Below are 11,431 nucleotides of genomic sequence, written 5' to 3'. Positions count from 1 at the left end.
GCTAAATGGTGAATGAAGGAATCTCATCACAGGAAATATACATTTATCTATAAGATCTGACTTTTCAGCATAGTTTTAATGTGGGAAAACCAGGTCATTTCCCTTAAGGATCATGGGATAACTTAGAACAACTTACTGCCTGGAAATAGATTTAAAGAAAAGCTGAAGTGGATGATGCTACTTGCTCTAGGTGAAAATTCAGATGCCAGTTATACAGCAAGCAAACTTGGAAACCAGAAATAGAAAATATTTTTACAGTGAGTGCCCAGGCAAGGTCAAAACTAATTAAAAACTGAGTAACATTAATAATTCACAATAAAAATAGTAATGAAACTGGCTAATATGGAGCATTGATTATGTGCAGATGCTATGCTACATTTCCTCATTTTTATACTATAATGACCCTAAGAGTGAGCTTTCATTATTACCCTGTTTTATAGGTGATGAAGTCAGGACCCAGAATATGTAAATTACTTACCCAAGGACACAGAGTCATAGAAGTAGAACTTGAACCCATCAAGGTCACTCTGTTTCCAAAGGCCATGTTCTCAGCTACTCTGCTATCCGGCCTCCTGCAGGCCAGCCAGTAGAAGTAAAGAGGAGAGTCTAACATCTACCACTTGTCAGGGTCTGGGGATTGGGACTGGTCCTAGTTATTTACTCAGAGGATACACTTACTTTTCCTAATTTCAGGTCCGAAGTTCCTGAGAGAGTACAGTCTCTAGAAATACAGCCAGGTCTCAAATGAGCTTATTATTATTTTTTTTTTATCTTTATTTGAATTCCAAACAAGTCTTTCTATTAGCACTTTTATTAGCATGTCTGATGCAAGGGAACAAGCCTTTAGCTTCTGCTGTGCTGGTGGTTTTATTCAAAATCATCTGGCTTTTGAAAATAATTGCTAAGTGGTACATTTAAATTTAATCTCTATTCTTTTCTCAAAGATGATGTTCCCATTGTATTTCATTTTAATTAAAAAAAAAAAACTTGAAACCAATAAAATTCATTTGAGCCTGGGAATGGCTTTCAAAATCGTCATGTTGGTGTGTGTCTTGTGTCAGAAAGACCATTGCAAGTAGGGCCAGACTTGTCTGCTCTTAAAAGAACCTGTGGTCCTTATGAAAAATGCATATGTCCAGGCCACTGGAGACTAGAATTCTGTAAATGTTGAATGAGGCCCAGGAATCTGTAATTTTAGAACAAACGGCCCAGGTGAGCCTATGCTTAAGAATGTGTGGAGTGGAGAGGCTGTGGACTGGTATCTGGAGGACAGGCTCTTGTCACGTTTCTCTCATACACCTGCATGAGCTTGGGTGAGGCACCTCTGCTTTCCCATCTCTTTCTTTAAATTTTATTTTATTTCATTTTAGTTTCAGGTATACAATACATTGGTTAGACATATTATATAGTTTATGAAACAATCTCCCTGAAACTATCATCCATCTGGCTCTATATGTAGCTACAATACTATTGACTGTATTCCTTATGCTGTACTCTATGTCCCCATGACTTTTTAAACTACGAATTTGTACTTCTTTAACCTTTCACCTTTTTCTCCCAACCTTCCAACTTCCCTCACCTCTGACAGTCACCAGATTGTCCTCTGTACCTGTCTGTCTTCATTTAGTCTGTTTCTTAGATTCTGCATATAAGTGAAGTTATATGGTATTTGTCTTTCTCTGACTTATTTTGCTCAGCATAATAACCTCTAGGTCCATCTATGTCGTTGCAAATGGTAGGATTTCATTTTTTTTTTATGGCTGAGTAATACTCCATTGTGTATATGAACCGTAACTTCTTTATCCAATCGTATGTTGATGGGCATTTAGGTGGCTTCCATATTTTGGCTATTGTGAGTAGCACTGTTATGAACATAGGGTGCATAGCTCTTTACAATTTAGTGTTTTGATTTTATTTGTCTAAATACCCAGAAGTGCAATTGCTGGGTCAAAATGTAGTTCCATTCTTAATTTTCTGAGGAAACTCCAGATTGTTTTCCATAGTGGCTGAACCCTCATACCAACAATGTATGAGGGTTCCCTTTTCTCCACATCCTCACCAACACTTGTTCTTTGATTTATTGATGATAGCCATTCTGACAGATGTGAGCTGAAATCTCATTGTGGTTTTAATTTGCATTTCTCTGACGATTAGTGACCTTGAGCATCTTTTCATATGTCTGTTTGCCGTTTGTATGTCTTCTTTGGAGAAATGTCTATTCAGGTTCTCCGCCCATTTTTTAATTGGATTTTTTTTTGGTGTTGAGTTGTATGAGTTATTTATAAATTTTGGATATTAACTCTTCATGAGAGGCATCATAGGCAAATATCTTCTCCCATTCTGCAGATTGTCTTTTCATTTTGCTAATGGTTTCCTTTGTTATCCAAAACCTTTTTAGTTTGATATAGTCCCATTTGTTTATTTTTTTCCTTTGATTCTCTTGCCCAAGGAGCTATACCAGAAAAGAAATTACTAATAGCGATATCAGAGAGTTTACTGCTTATCTTTTCTTCTAGAAGTTTTATGGTTTTAGGTCTTATATTTAAGTCTTTAATTCATTTTATTTTATATATGGTATAAGAAAGTGGTCCAGTTTCATTTTTTTTGCACGTATCTGTCCAGTTTTCCCAACACCATTTATTGAAGAGACTGTCTTTACCCCATTGTATATTCTTACCTCCTTTGTCATATATTAAATGAGTGTGTAGACGTAGATTTATTTCTTGACTCTCTGTTCTGTTCTATTGATCTATGTATCTTTTTCTATGCCAGTACCATGCTGTTTTGATTGCTGTAGACTTATAGTATAGTTTGATATCAGGTAGTGTGATACCTCCAGCTTTTTTCTTCTTCTTTCTCAAGATTGCTATGGCTATTTAGGATCTTTTATGGTTGCATATAAATTTTTGGATTATTTGTTCTAATTCTCTGAAAAATGCCATTGGTATTTTGACAGGGATTGCATTGAATCTGTAGATTGCTTTAGGTAGTATGGCCTTTTTAATGATGTTGAGTCTTCCTACCCATGAGCATGGTATATGCTTTTATTTATTTGTATCTTCTTCAATTTTTTGCAATGACATAATTTTCTGAGGATAGGTCTTTTACCTCCTTGGTAATTTGATTCCTAGGCATTTTGTTTTATATTTTTTTGATGTAATTGTAAATAGGATTGCTTTCTTAATTTCTCTTTCTGAAAGTTTATCATTGGTGTATAAAAATACAACTGACTTCTGAATTTTAATTTTGTATCCTGCTATTTTACCAAATTCATTGATCAGTTCTGGCAGTTTTTTGTTTTTTGGTTTTTTTTTGGTGTGGAATCTTTAGAGTTCTCTCTATATAGTATCATGTCATCTGCAAATAATGACAGTTTTCCTTCTTCCTTTCCAATTTGGATGCTTTTTATTTCTCTTTCTTGTCTGATTGCTAGAGCTAGGACTTCCAATACTATGTCGAATGGAAGTGGTGAAAGTGGGCATCGTCTTCTTGTTCCTGATCTTAAGGAAAATGCTTTCAGCCTTTCCCCATTGAGTATAATGTTAGCTGTAGGTTTGTCATATGTAGCTTTTATTATGTTGAGTTGTGTTCCCTCTATTCCTACTTTGCTGAGAGTTTTTGTCATAAATGAACACCGGATTTTGTCAAATGCTTTTTCTGTATCTATTGACATGATCATATGATTTTTATCTTTCAATTTGTTAATGTGGTATATCACATTAATTGATTTGCAGATATTAAACCAACCTTGCATCCCAGAATAAATCCTACTTGATCATGTGTGTAATATTCTTAATGTATTGCTGAATTTGGTTTGCTAATATTTTGTTGAGGATTTTTGCATAATGTTCACTGGAGATATTGGCCTATAGTTTTCTTTTTTTGTACTGTCTTTGTCTGGTTTTGGAATCAGGGTAATGATGGCTTTGTAAAAAGAGTTAGGAAGCCTCCCTCCTCTTGAATATTTTGTAATAGTTTGAGAAGACTAGGTTTTAATTCTTTGAATGTTTGGTAAAATTCACCTATGAAGCCATCTGGTCCAAGACTTTTGTTTTTCTGGAAGTTCTTTGATTACTGATTTGATTTCATTAGTGGTAATCAGTTTTTTCTTGACTTAGTTTTGGGATATTGTGTGTTTCTAGAAATGTATCCATTTCTTCCAGATTGTCTAATTTGTTGGTGTTTTCTTGTAATCCTTTGTATTTCTGTGAAGTCTGTAGTTACTTCTCCTCTTTCGTTTCTGGTTTTATTTATTTGGGTCCTCTTTTTTTCTTGATGAGTTTGGTTAAAGGTTTACCAATTTCGTTTATTCTTTCAAAGAACCAGCTCTTAGTTTCATTGATGTTTTGTATTGTTTTTCTAGACTCTATTTCGTTTATTTCCACTCTGATCTTTATTATTTCCTTCCTTCTATTCACTTTGGGTTTTGTTTGCTGTTCTTTTTCTAGTTCTTTTAAGTGTAAGGTTAGATTGTTTAAGCTTTTTCTTGTTTCTTGAGGTAGGCCTGTATTGCTATGAACTTCCCTCTTAGGACCGCTTTTGCTGTGTCCTGTAGATTTTGAGTTGTGTTTTCATTTTCATTTGTCTCTAGGTATCTTTTTATTTCTTTCTTAATCTCATTGTTAATTCATTCATTGTTTAGTAGCATGTTGTTTAGCCTTCATGTGTTCGTATATTTTCCAGTTTTTTTTCTTGTAGTTGATTTCTAGTTTTATAGCATTGTGGTCAGAGAAAACACTTGATATGATTTCAGTCTTCTTAAATTTACTGATACTTGTTTTGTGGCCTATCCCAGAAAACATGCGGTCTATCCTGGAAAACATCCCATGGGCAGTTGAGAAGAATGTATATTCTGCTGCTTTGTAGTGAAACGCTCTGAAAATATCAATTAAATCCAACGGGTCTAATGTATCACTTAAGGCTGCTGTTTCCTTGATTTTCTGTCTGGAAGATCTATCCATTGGTGTCAGTGGGATATTAAAGTCTCCTAATATGAATGTATTGCCATCAGTCTCTTCCTTTATGTTGGTCAATAATTGCTATATATATATGTAGACACTTCTATGTTGGGTGCGTATATGTTTACTAGGGTAATGTCTTCTTGTATTTATCCCTTTATCATTATGCAAAGCCCTTATTATGGGATTTGCTTTAAAGTCTATTTCTGCCTGATATAAGTATTGCTATCCAGTATTTTTTTAATATTTCCATTTGCATGAAATATCTTTTTTAATTCCTTTACTTTCAGTCTTGTGTGTGTCATTTGATTTGAAGTGGGTCTCTTGTAGACAGCATACATATAGGTCTTTTCTTATCCATTCAGCAACCCTATGTCTTTCGATTGGAGCATTTAATCCATTTATATTTAAAGTGATTATTGATAGATACATAGTTATTGCCATTTAATTATTTGTATTTGTGGTTTTTCCTCCCTGCTTCTTTTTTACAGAAGTCCCCTTAACATTCCTTGCAATTCTGTCTTGTTGATAATGAATTCCTTTAGCTTTTTCCTGTCTGGGAAGCTCTTTATTTCACCTTTAATTTTAATTGATAGTCTTGTTGGGTAGAGTAGTCTTGGTTGTAAGTTCTTGTTTTTCATCACTTTGAATATTTCATGCCAATCTCTTCTGGCCTGCAAAATTTCTGTTGAAAAATCAGCAGACATTCTTACTAGAGTACTCTTGTAACTAACTAGCTGCCTTTCTCTTGCTGCTTTTAAGATTCTCTCTTTGTCTTTAACCTTTGGCATTTTAATGATGATATGTTTTGGTGTGGGTCTGTTTGGATTCCTCTTGTGTTTCCTGGAATTGCATGTCTATTTCTTTTGCCAGGTTAGGCATGTTTTCTGTCATCATTTCTTCAAATAGGGTTTCAATCCCTTGCTCTCTCTCTCTTCCTTCTGGTATCGTTATGATTCGGATGTTGGTGTGTTTGATGTTGTCCCAAAGGTCTCTTAAACTTTCCTAATTTTTTAAAATTCTTTTTTCTTTTTGCTGTTCCAATTGGGTGTTTTCTGCTATCTTATCTTCCAACTCGCTGATTCAGTCCTCTGCTGCATCTAATCTACTGCTGATTCCTCCTAGTATATTTTTCATTTTAGTTATTGTATTCTTCGTTTCTGACTGGTTCTTTTTTATGGTTTCTCTATCTTTTTTAATGCTTACTATCTCTCTGTTGAAGTTCTCACTGAGCTCATCTATTCTCTCCCTAGGTTCATTGAGCATCCTTATAACCAGTGTTTTGAACTCTGTCTCTGGTAGGTTACTTGCCTCCATTTTTTTCGTTTTTTTTTTTTCCCCTGGGGTTTTCTTCTGTTGTTTCATTTGCAGCATGTTTCTTTGTTTTCTCATTTTAGTTGCCTCTCTGTGTTTGTTTCTATGTATTAGGAAGATTCATTACATCTCACAACCTCGGCCAGGTGGCCTTATATAGTAGATGTCTTGTGTGCCCCAGTGATGCAGTCTCCCTGATCATCTGTGCTGGGAGCTCTGGGCATGTTCTTTGTGTGGGTTGTGTGTGTTCTTCTGTTGTAGCTAAGCCTTGATTGATCTTAGGACATCAGTGGATGGGACTGACTCTCAGGCTGACTGGCTATGTGGATTGGCCACACCCACAGGGTAGGAGCAGCTGTGTCGGGGCTGACTCCACAGAGTGGGATTTATTCCAGCAGGCTCATGTACCTGTTGAGACCACCCTTTGGGTGTGCCACTTATGGGGCTACTTAGGTGGTCCTCTGTTATGGTCTGATGCTACCTTCCAGGTATGTTGGTTCTGGGGCTCCTTTAGAGGGCTCCCATGTAGGCCAAGGTCAGCTGCTGCCTTTGATTGTTCAGAGTTACCAGATAGGAGCTACAAAGTGATCCACAAATACTTGCTTCCTGTGCTGAATCTGGAGGCAAGTCGGAGAAACTACGCTGCGAGATGATGTCAGTTACCCCCAGTACCAGGCCTACGATGGTTCCCCAAAAGACTAGTGCACCTCAAGGCCTGAGGCTGTCTGCTAGTTGCCTGTAAGTCTCTGCAGCTGAAAGAGCCTTTGGTTGGTATGGGAGTCGGGTGGGTCAGGGACTCAGGGAGTCATCGAGGTAAAGCCTATAGATTTCACCTGGCCAATGAAGAATCCAGTTTTGTTCCAGAGCTGAATCTTTGGGTTTTTGTAAAAGTCTCAGATTGCAGCAAGGCCAGCTGCTTCCAGGCTCATGCCTGAAGACACCTGAGATCTGTTCATGAATTGCTGTAGTTTGAGGTGGGGCTTGTGGCCCACCACTGAAAGTCTCTCCTGGGATGCACTGGCCATGCATGGGCCATGGGTGCTGAGGACTGTTGTTTGCTGTGGAATATGTGGTCCAGGGAAGGCATAGGGTGGGGCTGATTGCCTGGCAACAGGCCGGCCACAGGCAAGTTGTGTGTTGAGTGGTGTGGGGTCTCAGAGAGACATGGCATGGAATGAGCTGATGCCATCAGGCCAGTGCAGATTGCTGCCAGAGCTGAGCCTTCAGGCTCCTGCAAAAGTCACAGATTACAGTGCCGCCAGCCGCTGTCCACCTTGGACCTGCAGACCCCAACGTTCTGCCTGAGAGACACTGCAGTTTGGGCTGGCACCAGTGGCCTGACACCAAATGTCTCTCTTGTAATATTCTGGCTGGGGGCAGGTGGCATAAGCTGAAGGCTGCTGCCTGCCCATGAATGTGCAGTCCAGGGAATGCATAGGATGGGGCTGGCTGCCTGGCAGCGGGCTGTGGTGGGCAATTTGTGGGTTGTGTGGGGCAGTTTCCCAGGTTGATGGGAGGTGGAGCAGGCTGATCTCCTCCGCCAATGTAGCTTCAGAACTGGCTGTGCAGAAGGAGGGTTCAACCCAGGCAAGATGGCGCCTACCTATATACTTCCCCTGAGGAGGGCACCAACAAAGGAGCAATGGCAGCTGTCCTTCCAGCCTTCGCTCCAGCACCACACACCTCAGTCCTTCCCTCTACGGTTCTTGCACCTCCTGAGCAGCTGACCCTCTGCCGGTGCCCAGGGTCAGTGAGCGAATGGGCCTGTGTACTGGCCCTTTAATGGGGGTGTCTGCATTTTCCATTTCCTTGCATCTCACCCAGAAGGCCGGAATCCCCACTGATTTTTACAATCAGATTATGTGGGAACTCCTTTTTCTAGAATTGGAACCCTGGGCTGGGGAGCCCCTTTTTCCTTCAGAGGGGCCTCTGCAGCCATGCTCTTCCTCCCACTGCTCAACCCATGGGCACAGGACCAGTCTGCTTCGTACCTCCACCTCTCCTACCAGACTTGATTGGCTTTTTCTTTATATCTTCATGTATGTGTTATGATCAGCTAGACTTCAGGTAATTTTCCTAGTTAGTTTTTTATAATTTCCTTGTAGTTTTAACGTGGTCATGGAAGAAGGTGAACCCTGCTTTTACCTTGCTTGCCATCTTGACGGGAGCTCCTTTCCTATCTCTTACTTTCCTAAAAACTCTGCTATTTTCTAGGCCCAATCTCCTTTAGAAACCTGGCCCCAAACATCTGCTGTAGGCCTAAAGAATTTCGATAATAAACCATGTGAGATATTTCAAGGCAGACATACCAAGTTTCAAGGCCTTGTTTGCTCCTTGTTTACGCCTCCATGTATCTGTTGAGCACTTGCTATGGCTTGGGCCTCAACTGCCACCTCTGTGTCTCTCTTAGCCTTTCAGGGTCCCCTCTGTGTTACTTGATCTTCTGCATCTACCAGGGTTCTGGCAATAAGTGGCGGTGGCTGGAGTTATGGCCTTTTGTGGTCTAACCCTTGTTAGATCAGCCACCGTTTTATGGCTTTGTTAACACCCACCCTGCAGTGGAGGGTGTTGAGTTTGTAGATGGATTCTCATTTCTCCCTTCAGAGTGTCACAATGTCTGTTCTAGCCTTCAGAAGTGCCACTTTCTGTGGATGTGAAGGATGGAAACTGTCCCCACCCTGGGAGTCTGTCATTTTGCTCCACTAATGGTTCTGGGGCCACTTGGTGTGGGCCTACTCACTCTGAGCAGAGGGGGCTTTGTGTCTTCCCTTACACTGTTTATTGTCGTGAGCCAGCAGGTGGGAATTGTAAACTCATCCAGACTCTTGATGATTTAAACTGGAGCCAGCTTGAATTATGTCATTTCAGTTCAATGTTGTTTACTGCCATTCTGCTATAGTGACCAGGCTGCAGAGATGAATGAGACCTGGTTTTGGGGCCAGGCATTTCTAGGTTTGAATGTCTGCTCTTTGTAGCTGTGTGACTTTGAACAATATATTTGAACTTTCTGAACCTCGGGTTCCTCAGTTCTGATATGGGGGTAATGAAATTTATTTTGACCCACTGCCTGATTTCTCATAAACTCCTGACATGCGGTGCCATGTTTATTTTAGTGGATGGCTCTCAGAATTCCACTGTCCCACATGATTCTGGATTGTTAAATGAGTGGGAGGGAACATGTCTATGTGGGTGAGTTTATTTGTTCTCTTGAAGAGCCATCTGGATGTAGCCATGTGGATTTCTTGCACTAACTCTGCTTGGGCTTGTTTTGCCCACTGTTGTGGAGAGTGCTAAGAAAGGGCTTGGCAAAAGGGTCAAGTTCAGGGTTGCCAACGGGCTTGGAAAATCCCCCAGTTGGACAATCCTTTCATCGAAGACTGAGGGTGAACTACAGTGGGCAGATCTCAGCATGGGGCACACTTCATGAAACATTATGAGTTAGGAATATAAGGTTTAGCTCCCTTTATGAGCTTTCTTTTTAACTGATAGTGAAAATAAGCAGCTTTGTTCAAAATAAAATTTAAATGCTACAAACCTAGAGTGAATCTTTAGGGTTTTTTTTTTGTTTGTTTGTCTCTCTTTTTTTGGAGAATTGAAAAAACCTTCACTCTTCTTTTATTTTGTCTTTTAACCTCTAATGAGTTTGACAGTGGTATCTTCATACAGTTTTTGTTTTTTCTTCTTTTTCTCCACCTTTTGAGCAAGCAGAGTTTTTTGTGAAATAGAAGACTTCAGTGATTTTGACCTTTACCTCTGGTCCTCTGGGTCCAGCTGGGTGTGCTAGTGAAATTCAAACTGAAGAACAGTCTGAGGTCAGCTTGGTGCATCCCTGTTGGAGGCAGGGAGACAGTGGGACTTGGACAAAGGCTGCGCAAGTTCTATTTTGTGTTTTGCATCCCTGGATTCATGAGTGTCCCTGTCCCTGAGACACAATATTGAGCATTTTAAACTGACGGAAATGAAAAGATAAAACTGCCTTTCAAGCCCTGAATCTCAAGGTTCAGCACTCTCCTAGATTCTCTTTCATCTCTGTAGGATGGCGGCCGAGGCTGTTTTTCCTTGAACTTTCTTCATTACTGCAGACGTCATTTACTGTAAAGAGAGAGTCCTTCACACTTATTTTGGTTATTGTTGGCAAAGCTGCATTTAAAAAAATTTTTTAGCATTTATTTTGAATGCCCCTCATGACATTAAAAAAAATCAGGTGCTCAGAGGTCTCTTGATAAGTGTTGTTCTGTTTTGGGCTTACCAGCCAAGCAGAAGAGTCTTTTGGGAGCATTTCTGTCATTTACACTAGGAAAGGAGGGGGCACGAGTCACAGCTTCTTCACATGGACCCATAATTGCTATCACTAGAAAATGGTTGTCTACAGTTTGAGTACTACTTGTTAGACTTAAATCTTCCACCTCGTCCTGTCTGTGATTGCCCTTCCATCATTAGAGTACCACACACTTGTTCTTTATTAATTCATAATAAAATACAGTTTTAGGTAATACCAAAAATTGGATGTGGTTGAAACTAGGTTTCAGAGACCAGGTAGACCTGCTAGGGAGGGTGGGCCATGCATCCCATGAATGCGTGTATGGGGTCCATTAGGCAGGAGGTGGTGGCAGGAAGGTGCTTGGTGGTCTTTAGCCCCGTGTGACCTGGCTCCATATCACCTCTCCAGTGCCATTTCCCACCATATTCACTTGATTTTGTGCTCCAGCCTTGTTGGCTTTCTTTTAGTTCTTCTAATGTGCAGTCCTCTCTCTGGCTCAGAATATTTGCACATGGTTCCTTCAGCCTGCACTGCTTTTTTCTCCACTCTTCTTTCCTTAGCTTTCTCAGGGGGCCTTCCTTTACTCCACTCGCCTATGATATGCCCTTCTAGCACTCTGTGCTTTTCCTTCTTGGTATTTAGAGTAATTAGCAAGTATGTGTTTATTTGTTTGGTTATAAATTTTTGTCTATAGTTCCATGAGGGCAAAAACAGTCAGTTTCACTGACCACTGCAGATAGCAGAGTGCTTGGTGCACAGAGAGGGTTCAATAAGCATTTGTTAAATTTGAATGGATCAATGAGAGGAAAGAATGGCCCTCTCTGTGGTCATGTTGACTGTGAAGGCGTTGACCCCTCGTATAGAGACTCCTGTGAGGTTTCCATGGCCTGACTGACTC

This window comes from Pteropus medius, unplaced genomic scaffold (genome assembly GCF_902729225.1).
Source record: "Pteropus medius unplaced genomic scaffold, Ma_sr-lr_union100, whole genome shotgun sequence".
Lineage (NCBI taxonomy): Eukaryota > Metazoa > Chordata > Mammalia > Chiroptera > Pteropodidae > Pteropus > Pteropus medius.
Note: the sequence above shows the minus strand (reverse complement) of the source record.